The 25699-nt window shown below is 43.7% G+C and overlaps 1 pseudogene; it reads left to right on the forward strand.

Annotated features, from left to right (window-relative positions):
- Window positions 1-137: 137 nt before the first annotated feature.
- LOC124016450 lies at window positions 138-25393 on the forward strand (annotated as a pseudogene).
- Window positions 25394-25699: the final 306 nt, after the last annotated feature.

Consider the following 25699-nt stretch of genomic DNA (forward strand, 5'->3'; position numbering starts at 1 on the left):
TGAGACTTGTGATTGGGCAGACGCAACTGTAAGCGACACCATCATGTTCGGTGGAAGAGGCAAATTGCCGCTCGCTTTCTCTTGCTTTTCAACGATTTTGCGGGAAATCTTTCCACCCACCGAGCATGATTCATGAAGCTTGTTTACTTTTCAGCCTAGCCGTTTGCATATTTCTGGTGCCAATTATAAATCAATACACTTGTTGCAGAAACAGTTGTTGCCAAATATGCTCAGTTCTGCACTTGTGCAAACCAGAAAACTGATGATAGGAAATGTACAGTCTATGTTATGTATTTTTATGGTGAATGTAAATGCCGACCATTATAAGTTGCACATGTTTATAATGCAGGGCATAATAATAAAGTTGAAGTTTTTCGCTTGTCAAGCGGATTTTTTTGGTAAATTCACAAGTTTTTGCACGGACTCAGTTGAAGCACGAACCGGAAATACAGCAATCACAACTTCCACACGTGTGAAATATGCTTTTGGGCTAATTTAGTTCACTATTCTTGTTTTTAAGGAATGCTTTAATAACATTCACAACAGAATTCGGTCACATTGTAAGCACCAAGTAAGTGACGATGGCTGAGATAGTCCAACAGCGGATCGAGAATCAAATCCCAGAGTTGGAACAGTTGGAGAGAGTGGGACTGTTCAGCAAAAAAGATGTCAAGTAAGATGAAAAACACTCTTTAGCTTAGCTATAACTTGCAATGTTAGTAAAATCTTTGAAGTTGTATTAAATTCCATTCATGTCCCAATTACAGATCCTTGCTAAAAAGGGCGACAGCTCTAGAATACAAACTGCATCGATTGATCATAACCAAAGTTGACTTCATTGCATACGTTCAGGTGAGTGCCGAATACCAGTGAATAAAGACAGAATATGTGAGTATGGGCAATCAAAAACAAGTACTATACAATGTATTAATCTGTGTTATTTCTTATTTCAGAATGAAATCAATGTCTGATCAAGAAGAGAAGATCAGTAAGTTTCGAATCTCATATGTAGTAATATATATATATATATATATATATATACTAGAGTAGTCATATATATATATATATATATATATATATATATATATATATATATATATATATATATATATATAAAATGGATTTGGTTAATTTAATTTTGTAGGCTACACGTTCACAGCTAAAAGTTGAATTGCGGTATAGGCCTACAAATAAAGAGAATAACAATTAGGTAGATTAGCAAAACAATGAAAGTGATGTTGATGAAGCCAGCTTCGGAGAGTTCCTTCACAACTGCGTGTGCCAAGCTCATGGCGGAGACTGTTGCTTCAGGCAACTCACTGGAGTGATGGTGATGCCTGATGATGCATTTCATTTGGCTTGCTGGCCATGATGTTGTCCTCAGCCTCTCTGTAGCTTTCCTGTGATGCCAGGTGATGGAGTTGGCTTGGTGGCCCTGATGCCATCATCAGCTCAACTTCTCTGTAGCCTGGACTTGTGCACCCACTTGGGTGATGTCTCTGCAGTTACTATAGCTCAATCCAGAGCAGTAGTCATCCTCATTACGATCACTGCCATTTCCACAATCAATGCAGTCAGGTCTTATAAGGCGGGGCTTAATATAAAGCCAAGCTGTCTGTCTGTCCGACCTCGGAAACAATGTTCCACTTTTTAATTTCAATAGAAGCCGGTGATGAGTCTGATGCATCTTTTAAATGCAAACGTTAGCAGGCAGCTAGCTGTCTAGCTAGCCAAACAAGCAGATTTGCCATCACTCCGTGGGTAAAAGCAACCAGATATACAGTTGAAGTCGGGAAGTTTACATACACTTACGTTGGAGTTATTAAAACTAGTTTTTCAATCATTCCACAAATGTCTTGTTAACAAACTATAGCTTTGGCAAGTTGTTTGGGACATCTACTTTGTGCATGACGCAAGTCATTTTTCCAACAATTGTTTACAGACAGATTATTTCACTTATAATTCACTGTATCACAATTCCAGTGGGTCAGAAGTTAACATACACTAAGTTGACTGTGTAGCCGTCATACCACTCAGGAAGGAGACGCGTTCTGTCTCCTAGAGATGAACGTACTTTAGTGCAAAAAGTGCAAATCAATCCCAGAACAACAGCAAAGGACCTTGTGAAGATGCTGGAGGAAAAGGGTACAAAAGTATCTATATCCACAGTAAAAACGAGTCCTATATCGACATAGCCTGATAGGCCACTCTGCAAGGAAGAAGCCACTGCTCCAAAACCGCCATTAAAAAGCCAGACTACGGTTTGCAACTGCACATGGGGACAAAGATCGTACTTTTTGGAGAAAAGTCCTCTAGTCCGATGAAACAAAAATTAAACTTTATGGGCGTAATGACCATCGTTATGTTTGGAGGAAAAAGGGGGGGGCTTGCAAGCCGAAGAACACCATCCCAACCGCGAGGCACGGGGGTGGCAGCATCATGTTCTGGGGGTGCTTTGCTGCAGGAAGGACTGGTGCACTTCACAAAATAGATGGCATCATGAGGGAAATTACAGTTGAAGTCAGAAGTTTACATACACCTTAGCCAACTGCATTTAAAACTTCATTTTTCACAATTCCTGACATTTAATCCTAGTAAAAATTCCCTGTCTTAGGTCAGTTAGGATCACCACTTGATTTTAATAATGTGAAATGTCAGAATGATAGTAGAGTGATTTATTTAGGCTTTTCTTTCTTTCATCACATTCCCCAGTGGGTCAGATGTTTACATACACTCAATTAGTAATTGGTAGCATTAAGCCTTTAAATTGTTTAACTTGGGTCAAACGTTTGGGGTAGCCTTCCACAATAAGTTGGGTGAATTTTGGCCCATTCCTCTGGTGTAACTGAATCAGGGTTGTAAAGGCCTCCTTGCTCGCACACAGTTTTTCAGTTCTGCCCACAAATTTTCTATAGGATTGAGTTCAGGGCCTTGTGTTGGCCACTCCAATACCTTGACTTTGTTGTCTTTAAGCCATTTTGCCACAACTTTGGAAGTATGCTTGGGGTGATTGTCGATTTGGAAGACCCATTTGCGACCAAGCTTTAACTTCCTGGCTGATGTCTTGAGATGTTGCTTCAATATATATCAAAAATATATTTTTACTAGGATTAAATGTCAGGAATTGTTAAACACTTTAGCCAAACACATTCAAACTCAGCTTATGTAAACTTCCAACTTCAACTGTATATCCAATCAACACTCAATGACTTAACAAAAAACCTGATTTAAAAGAAATCTAAAATATGTACAAAATATACAGAGCTCTCTGTTTAGGCTGCCTTGGCAACCACAGAATAATAATAAATCCACTTTCATTATCATGCTAGAGTTTACAACCAATGAATGACTGCAAGTCATTTGAAGTTCTATGAAATATGGAAATATTGAATATCTGTATCAGGAGTATTTTTTTTTTTTATTGTTCCTCATCATGTTTCATTTATAGCGCATCGGCTATCAGTTCAAAAGAGAGGAGATCATCTCGAGGATCAACAACATTTTCAGAAGGGCCACAACTAAATGGAAGGTACCATACAAGCCCTATATGACATAGCTATTAGCTACGGGATGTTGAATATTTCAAACAGCGCTAACCAGAAGGTACCAAAGAAGTTAATGGACAGGTCAATAATAAGTTCTCTTTTTGCAGGATGATGTTCAGTTGTGACTCTCTCACATTGCTTTCTGTAAGAAATGGGTAAGTTTAAGTTATCTTGGGTTCTACGTAGAATAAATGTTGTGTTCGGGTGCTGAAACTGTTATTTTTTTGTCATCTCCTCAAATAGAACACAAAGGGTGCAATCAGCAAGGTGTTCTCCTCCATGCTCGCCATTCATCCTGAGAAACCAGGTAGATGTATCATCATTATACTATGGTGACATACCACGTCAATGGCATATGTCCTGGTAATAAACACTGAGTGTACAAAACATTAAGGAACGCATTGTTGCACCCCCTTTTGCCCTCACAACAGCCTCAATTTGTCGGGGCATGGACTAATACAAGGTGTCGAAACTGGTCCACAGAGATGCTGGCCCATGTTGACTCCAATGCTTGCCATTGTTAAGTTGGCTGGATGTCCTTTGGGTGGGGAACCATTCTTGATACACACAGGAAACTGTTGAGCGTAGAAAAACTCAGCAGTGGTGCAGTTCATGACACACTCAAACCGGTGCGCCTGGCACCTACTACCATACCCCGTTCAAAGGCACTCAAATATTTTGTCTTGCCCATTCACCCTCTGAATGGCACACATACACAGTCCATGTCTCAATTGTCTCCAGGCTTAAAAATCCTTCTTTAACCTGTCTCCCCCACTTCATCTACACTGAAGTGGATTTAACTGGTGACATCAATAAGGGATCATAGCTTTCACCTGGCCAGTCTATGTCATGGAAAGAGCAGGTGTTCCTAATGTTTTGTACACTCTGTATATAATGTATGCCATTTAGTATTTATCCAAAGCGACTTAGTCATGCGTGCATCCATTCTACGTATGGATGGTCCTGTGAATCAAACCCACTACCCTGGCCTTACAAGCGCCGTGCTCTACCAACTGAGCTGCAAAGGACCCCTATATACACACTACACAGGGTCCTATCATTGCCCCAGTTGTTTGAGTGGATGACGGAGCCTCGTCAGCGGAATCATTGATTGCCTCTCCTTTCTCCAGCCCTGTGGATCATGGCTGCCAAGAGCGAGCTGGAGGACAGAAACTCGTCAGAGAGCGCCAGACACCTGTTCCTGCTCTTCCACCCGGAAAGCAAGAAGGTCTACCAGGAGGTACGGAGTGGCATTTGGTTTTCATTGAATTGAAGAATTGCCATATTAGGCTCGAAGCTAAGATGCTATGGAAATCTAAGTGCTGTGGTAGCTGAATGCACATAAAAGGCCTAAATGTATTGGGACCACTGTTAAAACCCCCAGGATGTTTGATACCCGTGTCTGTTGCACGCTGAGAAATTAAGGAAGCAACAGAAGGAGCTGGAGCATGCTGAGATGGACGTGGTGAGTACACACACACACCTTTTTGAGTCTCGTCTTTTTCTGGACTGGGTCACTGATTGTCCTCTTCGCTCTACAGGGAGGGTACGAGTTCTCCCCTGAGATCGTGAGTGGCAAACTGGCCGAGGTGGTGTACAGAGATGCTACTGGGAAAATCCAAGGTGAGCTGTTTTCCATTGCGTTGTATTTATTCTATGCCATTTGTATTGCCTAACAGTCATCTATCTGTATGTCTACTTTGGTTATTAAGAGAGTAGAGACAGTGTTTTGGAGATGTTCATGGATTTCTCTGTGCTGTCCACAGGAGCTGATTTCATCCTGTCTCTTTTGACCATTGCCGCCATCTTTGACTTCACTAAAGACCTACAGGACACCATTATACAAGAGTAAGGCTACATTTTGGGTTGCTGATCTCCCTGTGTTCATTTTTCAACATGACACAACACACACTGACCATGCTGAATGTCCTGTCCCCAGCCTGCAGAGCAAATACACATACGACTCACTGACGTGGGACTTCATGGCCAGGCGGGAGCTGGAGACGACGGTGGGGGAGGAGCTTCAGACAGCCAAGGGGCGGGCCTCTGACATCGCCAGGAGAGAGGAGCTCTGCTGCCAGGTCTACGAGGAGGGCCTCAACAGCCTCAACACAGGTAGGTACACACAGCAAACAGAAATGCACACCTCAACACAGGTACGTACACACAACAAACAGAAATGCACACCTCAACACAGGTACGTACACACAACAAACAGAAATGCACACCTCAACACAGGTACGTACACACAACAAACAGAAATGCACACCTCAACACAGGTACAACACAGAAATGCACACCTAACACAGGTACATACACACAACAAACAGAAATGCACACCTCAACACAGGTACGTACACACAACAAACAGAAATGCACACCTCAACACAGGTACGTACACACAACCAACAGAAATGCACACCTCAACACAGGTACGTACACACAACAAACAGAAATGCACACCTCAACACAGGTACGTACACACAACCAACAGAAATGCACACCTCACAGGTACATACACACAACAAACAGAAATGCACACCTCAACACCGGTACGTACACACAACCAACAGAAATGCACACCTCACAGGTACATACAAACAGAAATGCACACCTCAACACAGGTACGTACACACAACCAACAGAAATGCACACCTCAACACAGGTACGTACACACAACCAACAGAAATGCACACCTCACAGGTACATACACACAACAAACAGAAATGCACACCTCAACACCGGTACGTACACACAACCAACAGAAATGCACACCTCACAGGTACATACAAACAGAAATGCACACCTCAACACAGGTACGTACACACAACCAACAGAAATGCACACCTCAACACAGGTACGTACACACAACAAACAAATGCACACCTCACAGGTACGTACACACAACCAACAGAAATGCACACCTCAACACAGGTACGTACACACAACAAACAGAAATGCACACCTCAATACAGGTATGTACACACAACCAACAGAAATGCACACAACAAACAGAAATGCACACCTCAACACAGGTACGTACACACAACCAACAGAAATGCACACATCAACACCGGTACGTACACACAACCAACAGAAATGTACACCTCACAGGTACATACAAACAGAAATGCACACCAACACAGGTACGTACACACAACCAACAGAAATGCACACCTCAACACAGGTACGTACACACAACAAACAAATGCACACCTCACAGGTACGTACACACAACCAACAGAAATGCACACCTCAACACAGGTACGTACACACAACCAACAGAAATGCACACAGCAAACAGAAATGCACACCTCAACACAGGTACGTACACGCAACCAACAGAAATGCACACAACAAACAAATGCACACCTCAACACAGGTACGTACACACAACCAACAGAAATGCACACCTCAACACAGGTACGTACACACAACAAACAGAAATGCACACATCAACACCGGTACGTACACACAACAAACAAATGCACACCTCACAGGTACGTACACACAACCAACAGAAATGCACACAACAAACAGAAATGCACACCTCAACACAGGTACGTACACACAACAAACAGAAATGCACACCTCAACACAGGTATGTACACACAACCAACAGAAATGCACACAACAAACAGAAATGCACACATCAACACCGGTACGTACACACAACCAACAGAAATGCACACCTCACAGGTACATACAAACAGAAATGCACACCAACACAGGTACGTACACACAACCAACAGAAATGCACACCTCAACACAGGTACGTACACACAACAAACAGAAATGCACACATCAACACCGGTACGTACACACAACCAACAGAAATGCACACCTCACAGGTACATACAAACAGAAATGCACACCAACACAGGTACGTACACACAACCAACAGAAATGCACACCTCAACACAGGTACGTACACACAACAAACAAATGCACACCTCACAGGTACGTACACACAACCAACAGAAATGCACACCTCAACACAGGTACGTACACACAACCAACAGAAATGCACACAACAAACAGAAATGCACACCTCAACACAGGTACGTACACACAACAAACAGAAATGCACACCTCAACACAGGTACGTACACGCAACCAACAGAAATGCACACAACAAACAGAAATGCACACCTCAACACAGGTACGTACACGCAACCAACAGAAATGCACACAACAAACAGAAATGCACACCTCAACACAGGTACGTACACACAACCAACAGAAATGCACACCAACACAGGTACGTACACACAACAAACAGAAATGCACACATCAACACCGGTACGTACACACAACAAACAGAAATGCACACAACAAACAGAAATGCACACCTCAACACAGGTACGTACACACAACAAACAGAAATGCACACCTCAACACAGGTATGTACACACAACCAACAGAAATGCACACAACAAACAGAAATGCACACCTCAACACAGGTACGTACACACAACAAACAGAAATGCACACATCAACACCGGTACGTACACACAACCAACAGAAATGCACACCTCACAGGTACATACAAACAGAAATGCACACCAACACAGGTACGTACACACAACCAACAGAAATGCACACCTCAACACAGGTACGTACACACAACCAACAGAAATGCACACAACAAACAGAAATGCACACCTCAACACAGGTACGTACACACAACAAACAGAAATGCACACCTCAACACAGGTACGTACACACAACAAACAGAAATGCACACCTCAACACCGGTACGTACACACAACCAACAGAAATGCACACCTCACAGGTACATACAAACAGAAATGCACACCAACACAGGTACGTACACACAACCAACAGAAATGCACACCTCAACACAGGTACGTACACACAACAAACAAATGCACACCTCACAGGTAAACACAACCAACAGAAATGCACACAACAAACAGAAATGCACACCTCAACACAGGTACGTACACACAACAAACAGAAATGCACACAACAAACAGAAATGCACACCTCAACACAGGTACGTACACACAACAAACAGAAATGCACACCACAACACAGGTACGTACACGCAACCAACAGAAATGCACACAACAAACAGAAATGCACACCTCAACACAGGTACGTACACGCAACCAACAGAAATGCACACAACAAACAGAAATGCACACCTCAACACAGGTACGTACACACAACAAACAGAAATGCACACCTCAACACAGGTACGTACACACAACAAACAGAAATGCACACCTCAACACAGGTACGTACACACAACCAACAGAAATGCAAACCTCAACACAGGTACGTACACACAACAAACAGAAATGCACACATCAACACAGGTACGTACACACAACCAACAGAAATGCACACCTCAACACAGGTACGTACACACAACCAACAGAAATGCACACAACAAACAGAAATGCACACCTCAACACAGGTACGTACACACAACAAACAGAAATGCACACATCAACACAGGTACGTACACGCAACCAACAGAAATGCACACAACAAACAGAAATGCACACCTCAACACAGGTACGTACACGCAACCAACAGAAATGCACACAACAAACAGAAATGCACACCTCAACACAGGTACGTACACACAACCAACAGAAATGCACACCTCAACACAGGTACGTACACACAACAAACAGAAATGCACACATCAACACCGGTACGTACACACAACAAACAAATGCACACCTCACAGGTACGTACACACAACCAACAGAAATGCACACAACAAACAGAAATGCACACCTCAACACAGGTACGTACACACAACAAACAGAAATGCACACCTCAACACAGGTATGTACACACAACCAACAGAAATGCACACAACAAACAGAAATGCACACCTCAACACAGGTACGTACACACAACAAACAGAAATGCACACCTCAACACAGGTATGTACACACAACCAACAGAAATGCACACAACAAACAGAAATGCACACCTCAACACAGGTACGTACACACAACAAACAGAAATGCACACATCAACACCGGTACGTACACACAACCAACAGAAATGCACACCTCACAGGTACATACAAACAGAAATGCACACCAACACAGGTACGTACACACAACCAACAGAAATGCACACCTCAACACAGGTACGTACACACAACCAACAGAAATGCACACAACAGAAATGCACACCTCAACACAGGTACGTACACACAACAAACAGAAATGCACACCTCAACACAGGTACGTACACACAACCAACAGAAATGCAAACCTCAACACAGGTACGTACACACAACAAACAGAAATGCACACATCAACACAGGTACGTACACACAACCAACAGAAATGCACACCTCAACACAGGTACGTACACACAACCAACAGAAATGCACACAACAAACAGAAATGCACACCTCAACACAGGTACGTACACACAACAAACAGAAATGCACACCTCAACACAGGTACGTACACGCAACCAACAGAAATGCACACAACAAACAGAAATGCACACCTCAACACAGGTACGTACACGCAACCAACAGAAATGCACACAACAAACAGAAATGCACACCTCAACACAGGTACGTACACACAACCAACAGAAATGCACACCTCAACACAGGTACGTACACACAACAAACAGAAATGCACACATCAACACCGGTACGTACACACAACCAACAGAAATGCACACCTCACAGGTACATACAAACAGAAATGCACACCAACACAGGTACGTACACACAACCAACAGAAATGCACACCTCAACACAGGTACGTACACACAACCAACAGAAATGCACACAACAAACAGAAATGCACACCTCAACACAGGTACGTACACACAACAAACAGAAATGCACACCTCAACACAGGTACGTACACACAACAAACAGAAATGCACACAACAAACAGAAATGCACACCTCAACACAGGTACGTACACACAACAAACAGAAATGCACACCTCAACACAGGTACGTACACACAACCAACAGAAATGCACACCTCACAGGTACATACAAACAGAAATGCACACCAACACAGGTACGTACACACAACCAACAGAAATGCACACCTCAACACAGGTACGTACACACAACAAACAAATGCACACCTCACAGGTACGTACACACAACCAACAGAAATGCACACCTCAACACAGGTACGTACACACAACCAACAGAAATGCACACAACAAACAGAAATGCACACCTCAACACAGGTACGTACACACAACAAACAGAAATGCACACCTCAACACAGGTACGTACACAACCAACAGAAATGCACACAACAAACAGAAATGCACACCTCAACACAGGTACGTACACGCAACCAACAGAAATGCACACAACAAACAGAAATGCACACCTCAACACAGGTACGTACACACAACCAACAGAAATGCACACCAACACAGGTACGTACACACAACAAACAGAAATGCACACATCAACACCGGTACGTACACACAACAAACAGAAATGCACACAACAAACAGAAATGCACACCTCAACACAGGTACGTACACACAACAAACAGAAATGCACACCTCAACACAGGTATGTACACACAACCAACAGAAATGCACACAACAAACAGAAATGCACACCTCAACACAGGTACGTACACACAACAAACAGAAATGCACACATCAACACCGGTACGTACACACAACCAACAGAAATGCACACCTCACAGGTACATACAAACAGAAATGCACACCAACACAGGTACGTACACACAACCAACAGAAATGCACACCTCAACACAGGTACGTACACACAACCAACAGAAATGCACACAACAAACAGAAATGCACACCTCAACACAGGTACGTACACACAACAAACAGAAATGCACACCTCAACACAGGTACGTACACACAACAAACAGAAATGCACACCTCAACACCGGTACGTACACACAACCAACAGAAATGCACACCTCACAGGTACATACAAACAGAAATGCACACCAACACAGGTACGTACACACAACCAACAGAAATGCACACCTCAACACAGGTACGTACACACAACAAACAAATGCACACCTCACAGGTACGTACACACAACCAACAGAAATGCACACAACAAACAGAAATGCACACCTCAACACAGGTACGTACACACAACAAACAGAAATGCACACAACAAACAGAAATGCACACCTCAACACAGGTACGTACACACAACAAACAGAAATGCACACCACAACACAGGTACGTACACGCAACCAACAGAAATGCACACAACAAACAGAAATGCACACCTCAACACAGGTACGTACACGCAACCAACAGAAATGCACACAACAAACAGAAATGCACACCTCAACACAGGTACGTACACACAACAAACAGAAATGCACACCTCAACACAGGTACGTACACACAACAAACAGAAATGCACACCTCAACACAGGTACGTACACACAACCAACAGAAATGCAAACCTCAACACAGGTACGTACACACAACAAACAGAAATGCACACATCAACACAGGTACGTACACACAACCAACAGAAATGCACACCTCAACACAGGTACGTACACACAACCAACAGAAATGCACACAACAAACAGAAATGCACACCTCAACACAGGTACGTACACACAACAAACAGAAATGCACACATCAACACAGGTACGTACACGCAACCAACAGAAATGCACACAACAAACAGAAATGCACACCTCAACACAGGTACGTACACGCAACCAACAGAAATGCACACAACAAACAGAAATGCACACCTCAACACAGGTACGTACACACAACCAACAGAAATGCACACCTCAACACAGGTACGTACACACAACAAACAGAAATGCACACATCAACACCGGTACGTACACACAACAAACAAATGCACACCTCACAGGTACGTACACACAACCAACAGAAATGCACACAACAAACAGAAATGCACACCTCAACACAGGTACGTACACACAACAAACAGAAATGCACACCTCAACACAGGTATGTACACACAACCAACAGAAATGCACACAACAAACAGAAATGCACACCTCAACACAGGTACGTACACACAACAAACAGAAATGCACACCTCAACACAGGTATGTACACACAACCAACAGAAATGCACACAACAAACAGAAATGCACACCTCAACACAGGTACGTACACACAACAAACAGAAATGCACACATCAACACCGGTACGTACACACAACCAACAGAAATGCACACCTCACAGGTACATACAAACAGAAATGCACACCAACACAGGTACGTACACACAACCAACAGAAATGCACACCTCAACACAGGTACGTACACACAACCAACAGAAATGCACACAACAGAAATGCACACCTCAACACAGGTACGTACACACAACAAACAGAAATGCACACCTCAACACAGGTACGTACACACAACCAACAGAAATGCAAACCTCAACACAGGTACGTACACACAACAAACAGAAATGCACACATCAACACAGGTACGTACACACAACCAACAGAAATGCACACCTCAACACAGGTACGTACACACAACCAACAGAAATGCACACAACAAACAGAAATGCACACCTCAACACAGGTACGTACACACAACAAACAGAAATGCACACCTCAACACAGGTACGTACACGCAACCAACAGAAATGCACACAACAAACGAAATGCACACCTCAACACAGGTACGTACACGCAACCAACAGAAATGCACACAACAAACAGAAATGCACACCTCAACACAGGTACGTACACACAACCAACAGAAATGCACACCTCAACACAGGTACGTACACACAACAAACAGAAATGCACACATCAACACCGGTACGTACACACAACCAACAGAAATGCACACCTCACAGGTACATACAAACAGAAATGCACACCAACACAGGTACGTACACACAACCAACAGAAATGCACACCTCAACACAGGTACGTACACACAACCAACAGAAATGCACACAACAAACAGAAATGCACACCTCAACACAGGTACGTACACACAACAAACAGAAATGCACACCTCAACACAGGTACGTACACACAACAAACAGAAATGCACACAACAAACAGAAATGCACACCTCAACACAGGTACGTACACACAACAAACAGAAATGCACACCTCAACACAGGTACGTACACACAACCAACAGAAATGCACACCTCACAGGTACATACAAACAGAAATGCACACCAACACAGGTACGTAACACACAACCAACAGAAATGCACACCTCAACACAGGTACGTACACACAACAAACAAATGCACACCTCACAGGTACGTACACACAACCAACAGAAATGCACACCTCAACACAGGTACGTACACACAACCAACAGAAATGCACACAACAAACAGAAATGCACACCTCAACACAGGTACGTACACACAACAAACAGAAATGCACACCTCAACACAGGTACGTACACGCAACCAACAGAAATGCACACAACAAACAGAAATGCACACCTCAACACAGGTACGTACACGCAACCAACAGAAATGCACACAACAAACAGAAATGCACACCTCAACACAGGTACGTACACACAACCAACAGAAATGCACACCAACACAGGTACGTACACACAACAAACAGAAATGCACACATCAACACCGGTACGTACACACAACAAACAGAAATGCACACAACAAACAGAAATGCACACCTCAACACAGGTACGTACACACAACAAACAGAAATGCACACCTCAACACAGGTATGTACACACAACCAACAGAAATGCACACAACAAACAGAAATGCACACCTCAACACAGGTACGTACACACAACAAACAGAAATGCACACATCAACACCGGTACGTACACACAACCAACAGAAATGCACACCTCACAGGTACATACAAACAGAAATGCACACCAACACAGGTACGTACACACAACCAACAGAAATGCACACCTCAACACAGGTACGTACACACAACCAACAGAAATGCACACAACAAACAGAAATGCACACCTCAACACAGGTACGTACACACAACAAACAGAAATGCACACCTCAACACAGGTACGTACACACAACAAACAGAAATGCACACCTCAACACCGGTACGTACACACAACCAACAGAAATGCACACCTCACAGGTACATACAAACAGAAATGCACACCAACACAGGTACGTACACACAACCAACAGAAATGCACACCTCAACACAGGTACGTACACACAACAAACAAATGCACACCTCACAGGTACGTACACACAACCAACAGAAATGCACACAACAAACAGAAATGCACACCTCAACACAGGTACGTACACACAACAAACAGAAATGCACACAACAAACAGAAATGCACACCTCAACACAGGTACGTACACACAACAAACAGAAATGCACACCACAACACAGGTACGTACACGCAACCAACAGAAATGCACACAACAAACAGAAATGCACACCTCAACACAGGTACGTACACGCAACCAACAGAAATGCACACAACAAACAGAAATGCACACCTCAACACAGGTACGTACACACAACAAACAGAAATGCACACCTCAACACAGGTACGTACACACAACAAACAGAAATGCACACCTCAACATAGGTACGTACACACAACCAACAGAAATGCAAACCTCAACACAGGTACGTACACACAACAAACAGAAATGCACACATCAACACAGGTACGTACACACAACCAACAGAAATGCACACCTCAACACAGGTACGTACACACAACCAACAGAAATGCACACAACAAACAGAAATGCACACCTCAACACAGGTACGTACACACAACAAACAGAAATGCACACCTCAACACAGGTACGTACACGCAACCAACAGAAATGCACACAACAAACAGAAATGCACACCTCAACACAGGTACGTACACGCAACCAACAGAAATGCACACCTCAACACAGGTACGTACACACAACCAACAGAAATGCACACCTCAACACAGGTACGTACACACAACAAACAGAAATGCACACATCAACACCGGTACGTACACACAACAAACAAATGCACACCTCACAGGTACGTACACACAACCAACAGAAATGCACACAACAAACAGAAATGCACACCTCAACACAGGTACGTACACACAACAAACAGAAATGCACACCTCAACACAGGTATGTACACACAACCAACAGAAATGCACACAACAAACAGAAATGCACACCTCAACACAGGTACGTACACACAACAAACAGAAATGCACACCTCAACACAGGTATGTACACACAACCAACAGAAATGCACACAACAAACAGAAATGCACACCTCAACACAGGTACGTACACACAACAAACAGAAATGCACACATCAACACCGGTACGTACACACAACCAACAGAAATGCACACCTCACAGGTACATACAAACAGAAATGCACACCAACACAGGTACGTACACACAACCAACAGAAATGCACACCTCAACACAGGTACGTACACACAACCAACAGAAATGCACACAACAGAAATGCACACCTCAACACAGGTACGTACACACAACAAACAGAAATGCACACCTCAACACAGGTACGTACACACAACCAACAGAAATGCAAACCTCAACACAGGTACGTACACACAACAAACAGAAATGCACACATCAACACAGGTACGTACACACAACCAACAGAAATGCACACCTCAACACAGGTACGTACACACAACCAACAGAAATGCACACAACAAACAGAAATGCACACCTCAACACAGGTACGTACACACAACAAACAGAAATGCACACCTCAACACAGGTACGTACACGCAACCAACAGAAATGCACACAACAAACAGAAATGCACACCTCAACACAGGTACGTACACGCAACCAACAGAAATGCACACAACAAACAGAAATGCACACCTCAACACAGGTACGTACACACAACCAACAGAAATGCACACCTCAACACAGGTACGTACACACAACAAACAGAAATGCACACATCAACACCGGTACGTACACACAACAAACAAATGCACACCTCACAGGTACGTACACACAACCAACAGAAATGCACACAACAAACAGAAATGCACACCTCAACACAGGTACGTACACACAACAAACAGAAATGCACACCTCAACACAGGTATGTACACACAACCAACAGAAATGCACACAACAAACAGAAATGCACACCTCAACACAGGTACGTACACACAACAAACAGAAATGCACACCTCAACACAGGTATGTACACACAACCAACAGAAATGCACACAACAAACAGAAATGCACACCTCAACACAGGTACGTACACACAACCAACAGAAATGCACACCTCAACACCGGTACGTACACACAACCAACAGAAATGCACACCTCACAGGTACATACAAACAGAAATGCACACCAACACAGGTACGTACACACAACCAACAGAAATGCACACCTCAACACAGGTACGTACACACAACAAACAAATGCACACCTCACAGGTACGTACACACAACCAACAGAAATGCACACCACAACACAGGTACGTACACACAACCAACAGAAATGCACACAACAAACAGAAATGCACACCTCAACACAGGTACGTACACACAACAAACAGAAATGCACACAACAAACAGAAATGCACACCTCAACACAGGTACGTACACACAACAAACAGAAATGCACACCACAACACAGGTACGTACACGCAACCAACAGAAATGCACACAACAAACAGAAATGCACACCTCAACACAGGTACGTACACACAACCAACAGAAATGCACACCACAACACAGGTACGTACACGCAACCAACAGAAATGCACACAACAAACAGAAATGCACACCTCAACACAGGTACGTACACACAACCAACAGAAATGCACACCTCAACACAGGTACGTACACACAACAAACAGAAATGCACACATCAACACCGGTACGTACACACAACCAACAGAAATGCACATCTCACAGGTACATACAAACAGAAATGCACACCAACACAGGTACGTACACACAACCAACAGAAATGCACACCTCAACACAGGTACGTACACGCAACCAACAGAAATGCACACAACAAACAGAAATGCACACCTCAACACAGGTACGTACACGCAACCAACAGAAATGCACACAACAAACAGAAATGCACACCTCAACACAGGTACGTACACGCAACCAACAGAAATGCACACATCAACACCGGTACGTACACACAACCAACAGAAATGCACACCTCACAGGTACAAACAGAAATGCACAGCAACACAGGTACGTACACACAACCAACAGAAATGCACACCTCAACACAGGTACGTACACGCAACCAACAGAAATGCACACAACAAACAGAAATGCACACCTCAACACAGGTACGTACACGCAACCAACAGAAATGCACACAACAAACAGAAATGCACACCTCAACACAGGTACGTACACGCAACCAACAGAAATGCACACAACAAACAAATGCACACCTCAACACAGGTACGTACACACAACAAACAGAAATGCACACCTCAACACAGGTACGTACACACAACAAACAGAAATGCACACCTCAACACAGGTACGTACACACAACCAACAGAAATGCACACCTCAACACAGGTCCCGGGGATCACCCATACGTAGAATGTATGCACACATGACTGTAAGTCGCTTTGGATAAAAGCGTCTGCTAAATGGCATATATTATTTATATATTATGTACTTCAAGCATGCGCCGACCAACTGGCAAGGTCTTCACTGACATGTTCATGCATGTCCTGGTAATCCGTGTGGCCCTGTGAATGTTAACCTGTTTAACGGTCTTACTCACATCGGCAGCGGAGAGCTTGATCACAAAGTCCTCCGGGAAAAGCTGATGCTGTCATGCATGTTTCAGTGTTACTTTCCTCGACGCGAGCATAGAAGTCATTTAGCTTGTCTTGTAGGCTCGTGTCACTGGGCAGCTATCGGCTGTGCTTCTCTTTGTTGTCTGTAATAGTTTGCAAGCCCTGCCTCATCTGACGAGGGTCGGAGCCAGTGTTCAAGGGGTATATCAATCTCCCCAGGGTAGCAGTAATACGTTGAGAGATTGTCCGCAAAGGGTTCCGCCTCTTTCCATCCCCCACTGAAGCTGTTTCATCCAGCTCCTGCCATGTATTTCTGCAGGCATGGGTGTGCTATGGCACCTGGCATCAGCAGAATAATATTGTGTAGAGAGGACTGAGGGTCTTCCAAATATTGAAAGTGCTATTTTGTAAATGTAATCGTTTGATCCACCACGACCATGGTTTCCACTCCGTTTCAATCTGCTGTTGAGCTTCTTCAAATTGATCGACCCTAGCGAGGTCGAACAATGTGGTCTACATTTTGCCTTCATGTCAGAGTGATTAGAGGGACAATGGAGCGCTTGAGTACCAGGCCATTAGCGGTATGACATCGTTAACGAGTTGGGTACGACCAACACGTCGGCGCCTTTTCATGTAGTGGGAGCATAGGAGGAGAGTACCGTCAACGTTCACGTGGAATTTGACTGTGGTCATGACTCATGACTGCCGGTCACCGCAACAACCCTAGTGATGGGTGGTCTCTCTGCTGTGTTCCAGAGGCCATGTGGGCGGTGCTACGTGTCCTTCTGCCTGGAGAGGTTCAAGAGGAAAACCGACGTCCGGGAGCTGCTGAAGGGGAAGGTTAACATTTCAAACCGTGACAATCATTGCTGATGAGCACTTTTTTTGTTTTTGTGAAGAATATTGATAGAATATTGATGATCTAGTGTTAATGTGACTAGTATATTAGTGAAATGAGTGTATGGTTTTCTAAGACTGAAATCTGACCTGTGTGTGTGTGTGTGTGTGTGTGTGTGTGTGTGTGTGTGTGTGTGTGTGTGTGTGTGTGTGTGTGTGTGTGTGTGTGTGTGTGTGTGTGTGTGTGTGTGTGTGTGTGTGTGTGTGTGTGTGTGTGTGTGTGTGTGTGTGTGTTGGCATCCCTCAGAGGCAGGAGAGGCTGCTGGCAGTGCTTCAGCGTGCCCACGACTCCTCACTGCTGAAGGACTTCTACAAGAACTGGGTAAGAAGATGTCTTTTGGCAAGAGTAAATCTAGGACAGCAAGTGTATAAACATAGGCTTTCTAATGTACAAGCACACAGCATAGAAACCAATAGGATACACGAGGTTGACAAACATGTAACGGTTTGCTGTGCCTGTGTCCCTCCATCGGTCGGTTCAGCTGCAGGTCTTACTCTCATCGGGAGACTCGGAGCAGACCGCTGCGGTTGCCATGGCAGCCACCCAGCGCCACAGACAATCTGTGGACGTATGGTGCCTGGCCCTGCAGACGATGGTGCGTCTGGGGAGTGGCGCCACAGGCAAGCTATTCCAGGACGCCCTGACACGTGTGAATCCCAAGGTACACACACACACACACAGTCACTATGGGCTGCTGTGAAAGTGGGGCAGCTCCAACTCTGTCCCAGATAATTTCCTACAGCATATTAACTTCCTCAAATGACTGCTATTCCCTGCTAGAAAGCAGATCCAATATGACTGGAAGGGCTCAATTTAATCAAACCCACAGTGCAGTATTGACATGGTAGTTCCTTTTCCTGCGGTCAAATGACATGATAGAATGGCGTCAGGTACTGTTAAACCCCATTACTAATACCAGGGAGACTTTCCTTACAGGTAAATTCTTCAGGTACTGTTAAACCCCATTACTAATACCAGGGAGACTTTCAGGTACTGTTACAGGTAAATTCTTCAGGTACTGTTAAACCCCATTACTAATACCAGGGAGACTTTCCTTACAGGTAAATTCTTCAGGTACTGTTAAACCCCATTACTAATACCAGGGAGACTTTCCTTACAGGTAAATTCTTCAGGTACTGTTAAACCCCATTACTAATACCAGGGAGACTTTCCTTACAGGTAAATTCTTCAGGTACTGTTAAACCCCATTACTAATACCAGGGAGACTTTCCCCATTACTAATACCAGGGAGACTACAGGTAAATTCTTCAGGTACTGTTAAACCCCATTACTAATACCAGGGAGACTTTCCTTACAGGTAAATTCTTCAGGTACTGTTAAACCCCATTACTAATACCAGGGAGACTTTCCTTACAGGTAAATTCTTCAGGTACTGTTAAACCCCATTACTAATACCAGGGAGACTTTCCTTACAGGTAAATTCTTCAGGTACTGTTAAACCCCATTACTAATACCAGGGAGACTTTCCTTACAGGTAAATTCTTCAGGTACTGTTAAACCCCATTACTAATACCAGGGAGACTTTCCTTACAGGTAAATTCTTCAGGTACTGTTAAACCCCATTACTAATACCAGGAGACTTTCCTTACAGGTAAATTCTTCAGGTACTGTTAAACCCCATTACTAATACCAGGGAGACTTTCCTTACAGGTAAATTCTTCAGGTACTGTTAAACCCCATTACTAATACCAGGGAGACTTTCCTTACAGGTAAATTCTTCAGGTACTGTGAAAACCTGTAACTAATATCAGATAGACTCAAATGACTTTTAGTTGATTTCATGTTCGTAGGCGTTGAACGTCTGTGGGTAGTATGTAGTAGAGTTGGGATGATAAACCAATCAATTATCGACACCAACCATACCGATCCCTTATCGCAGGTATTTTGCTGATATCGTCATGAAAAGTAGCCTATCTTAGAGAAATGTGATAAGATAGTTTGCTAATGTGGGTGATTGTTTATGGGACAATTGATGGCTACAGTCAAACTAGTAGTAGTAGTAGTTTAAAGGAAGAAAAGAAACAAGTGGTGCACATCGTTATAAACGGTTCCAATTTATTGTTATTTTATCAATTCAGGCAATTTATTGCAATATGGCAATATGGCTCTTGTAGATTGTCTTTCATTGTTATGACGGGTGTTGCGCAATATAAGGGGCAGCTCACGGGAAGGGGCTGACTGTGTGATGTAATTATGTAGTCAAAGACATTGTTGATCCGGGGTGTGAGTTGCGAAATAATATGGGCTCAGTGGGATTGTCTCTGGAATGTAAAAAAAAAAAACAACATTTTGACTAAGATTTATGGGGGGGGGGGTATCTTATAAAAATGTTTGGAGCATCAGAGTGTGCAAGCCGTACTTACCGGTAACACATTTTCCAGCCCAGCAACCCATGACTATATTTTATTTGTTAAAAGAGCATCTTACCTGATGTTAACTACCCTGGTCTTGTCTGTTGACAGTCGAGTTTGCCCCTGTGGCAGCTGCAGGTGGAGTGGAGCATGACATCACAGAGCCCAGAGGAAACTGAAGCCCTGTTTCAGGTACAGAACCAAGCCCAACCTCTCAAAAATTACATTAGTTTATCACATTTTAATACAATACCAGTTTGTATTTGTCATAATTCAAAGCACTGTCCAGACAGTGCTTTGACCAAGCTCTTTCTGGTTCTATGTCGTTCTTACCCTCCATTGTGTCAGTGCAAAAGCAGTAGTGCCTCAAAGGCTGCGTTTACATCGGCAGGCCAATTCTGATCGTTTGACCAATCACATCAGATCTTTTTCAGAGCTGTTCTGATTGGTCAAAATACCAATTTATGTAAACGCAGCCATATTTCCCTACATACAATGTTGGATGAGAATTAGTTGTAACAGTAAGTTTTTCCCTCTGCTCTCAGAGAGGTCTGCTGTCTGTGGTTCCTGCCGTTTCCATGGAGATAAAGGAGAAGTACCTTGACTGGTCCTACAGGGCCGGAGGCTACAAGAAAGCCAGGAAGACCTTCACAAGGTACTGAATATTAATATTAATATTATATTATTCATTTCTCACCAGTTCTGCATTGTGAAGGCCAAATCAGTAAAATGACGATTGTAATTCACAGTAGTTATTTTGTACAAGGTATCCTCGTTTAGATGACGACTTATTAATATGCATTTGAGTTCAGCATTTTGAAGAAGGAAAAACAACGTTGGACCTTCTCTTATTTTCCAGTTTGCATGAGAGCCGGCCCTTCTCCAAGGCCTTTTTCACCCGAATGATCCAGATGGAGAAAGATCAAGTGAGTCGAGTCACAATGTATGGGGAAACGAGAACAAATCAAAATCAAATGTATTTATAAAGCCCTTCTTACATCAGCTGATATCTCAGTGCTGTACAGAAACCCAGCCTAAAACCCCAAACATCAAGCAATGCAGGTGTAGAAGCACGGTGGCTAGGAAAAACTCCCTAGGAAGGCCATGACCTAGGAAGAAACCTAGAGAGGAACCAGGCTATGAGGGGTGGCCAGTCCTCTTCTGGCTGTGCCGGGTGGAGATTATAACAGAACATGGCCAAGATGTTCAAATGTTCATAGGTGACCAGCAGGGTCAAATAATAATAATCACAGTGGATGTCGAGGGTGCAACAGGTCAGCACCTCAGGAATAAAGGTCAGGTGGCTTTTCGTAGCCGATCACATTCAGAGTATCTCTACCACTCCTGCTGTCTCTAGAGAGTTGAAAACAGCATGTCTGGGACAGGTAGCACGTCCGGTGAACAGGTCAGGATTCAATAGCCGCAGGCAGAACAGTTGAAACTGGAGCAGCAGCACGGCCAGGTGGACTGGGGACAGCAAGGAGTCATCAGGCCAGGTAGTCCTGAGGCATGGTCCTAGGGCTCAGGTCCTCCGAGAGAGAGAGAAAGAAAGAAAGAGCATACTTAAATTCACACAGGACACCGGATAAGACAGGAGAAATACTCCAGATATAACAGACTGGCCCTAGCCCCCCGACACAAACTACTGCAGCATAAATACTGGAGGCTGAGACAGGAGTGGTCGGGAGACACTATGGCTCCATCTGACGATACCCCTGGACAGGGCCAAACAGGCAGGATATAACCCCACCCACTTTGCCAAAGCACAACGCCCCCCCCACCACTAAAGGGATATCTTCAACCACCAACTTACCATCCTGAGACAAGGCTGAGTATAGCCCACAAAGATCTCTGCCACGGCACAACGCAAGGGGGAGTGCCAACCCAGACAGGAAGATCACGTCAATGACTCAACCCACTCAAGTGACACACCCCTCCCAGGGATGGCATGGAAGAGCACCAGTAAGCCGGTGACTCAGCCCCTGTAATAGGGTTAGAGGCAGAGAATCCCAGCGGAGAGAGGGGAACCGGCCAGGCAGAGACAGCAAGGACGGTTCGTTGCTCCAGTGCCTTTCCGTTCACCTTCCCACTCCTGGACCAGACTACACTCAATCATAGGACCTACTGAAGAGATGAGTCTTCAGTAAAGACTTAAAGGTTGAGACCGAGTTTGCGTCTCTCACATGGGTTGGCAGAAAATATCATAAAAATGGAGCTCTATAGGAGAAAGCCCTGCCTCCAGCTGTTTGTTTCGAAATTCTAGGGACACTAAGGAGGCCTGCGTCTTGTGACCGTAGCGTTTGTGTAGGTATGTACGGCAGGACCAAATCGGAAAGATAGTCCATGCTCAGACAAATATATGTTGCAACCAACCAAGGCATCGTCTCAAACTAGCCTGTTGTTCCAATATTTCCACACATTGTTGTGGCTTTATGTACAAAATGTTGCATAAAGGGTTTAACTTTTCACACTAATGTTAGGATTTTTGTAAGTCTGTTCCCAGATCTGTTTGTGCTGCATAGCCAACGGGCTATGGTCATTGGCAAGGCTGTTGTACTAACTGGAATGGTGTGACTGTTCTTTTAGGAGACTCCCAAGATGAGCAACCTGAGGGACTTCTATGAGAGAGCCCTGAGGGAATTCGGCTCCACAGATGATGGTGAGATTCTGAAAAGCTCATTCCAAGCAGCCCATTTCAAATAAGTCCCACAGGGATTTTTTCATGTCAGTTGCTACACTTAACAACTCAAAGACTTCCAATAGGCCAGTAGAAGAATGAACAAGACATACGTGGTTGGAACTCCAGTTTTGCAGGCTTTTATTCCAGCCCAACATTAACACACCTGAATCAACAGCAACTTTGATTAGCTGATTGAGGTGTTTTAGTATGGCATGAGTATAAACCTTTACTTCCATGTAGTTTTCTGGGATAAAGTAAGTTGAGATGGTCACTCAGGACTGTCTGTGTGGCTTTTCCCCTCCAGATCTGTGGCTGGAGTACATCCGAGAGGAGCTTGGGCCCAGCGGCCAGCCAGAAAGCCGTGGGAAGATCCACTGGAGAGCCATGAAGCTGCTGGAGGGGGAGAGTGTGGAGAGATTCACTGCCCAGTACACCCTGCTGCAGACTGGACACATCTAGAACACACTTCGAGTTCAATTTGTACTTTACATTTCCTTGCATTTTGTATTCAACGTGGTGTTTCATACAAGTTTACAACTTTAATCATTTTATTTTTTGAAGAGTTATGTTAGTGTAAACATCAGTGAAAATAACATTTATTACGTATTTACAAAACATGAATCTTGTCGCTGTTAACTTGAAATGAAAGCATCCCTACAGTCTCCTTGGTCAGGGTGTTTCTACAGTGTTCCATCTGTAGGTCAATATCACACATTGTAGCACATGGGATTATCGTTCTTCTGTTTCAATAACCAGTGCGTCACATGACTACTTAAATACATGTGAGTATTATGAGCATAACGACCCCTGACTTGCTTCCTCAGATTGGAGCCTAGGGATAGCAGTAGATCCACTGACCAACCAGTGCTCTGCAAAACCTTTTATTGATTAGTGTTAACAGATTCAGCTCTATACAAGACATTTATCTGCAGGCAGAACATTGCACTCTCCTGTACCTTAGTACAGACCCCTTGACTTTTTCCACATTTTGTTACATTACAGCCTTATTCAAAAATGTAAATCGTTTTTTTCCCTCAACAATCTACACACAATACCCCATAATGACAAATCAAAAACAGGTGTTTAGAAATTGTTGCTAATTTATACAAAATAAAAGTGAAATATCGCATTTACATAAGTATTCAGACCCTTTACTCAGTACTTTTGTTGAAGCACCTTTGGCAGCGATTACAGACTTGAGTCGTCTTGGGTATGTTATTTGTCACATGCACCGAATACAACAGGTGTAGGTAGACGTTACAGTGAAATGCTTACTTACAAGCCCCTAACCAACAATGCAGTTTAAAAAAATATATGAATAAGAAATAAAAGGAACAAGTAATTAAAGAGCAGCAGTAAAATATGGGGAGTTTCTCCCATTCTTTTCTGCAGA

Source organism: Oncorhynchus gorbuscha, linkage group LG26, assembly GCF_021184085.1.
Source record: "Oncorhynchus gorbuscha isolate QuinsamMale2020 ecotype Even-year linkage group LG26, OgorEven_v1.0, whole genome shotgun sequence".
Lineage (NCBI taxonomy): Eukaryota > Metazoa > Chordata > Actinopteri > Salmoniformes > Salmonidae > Oncorhynchus > Oncorhynchus gorbuscha.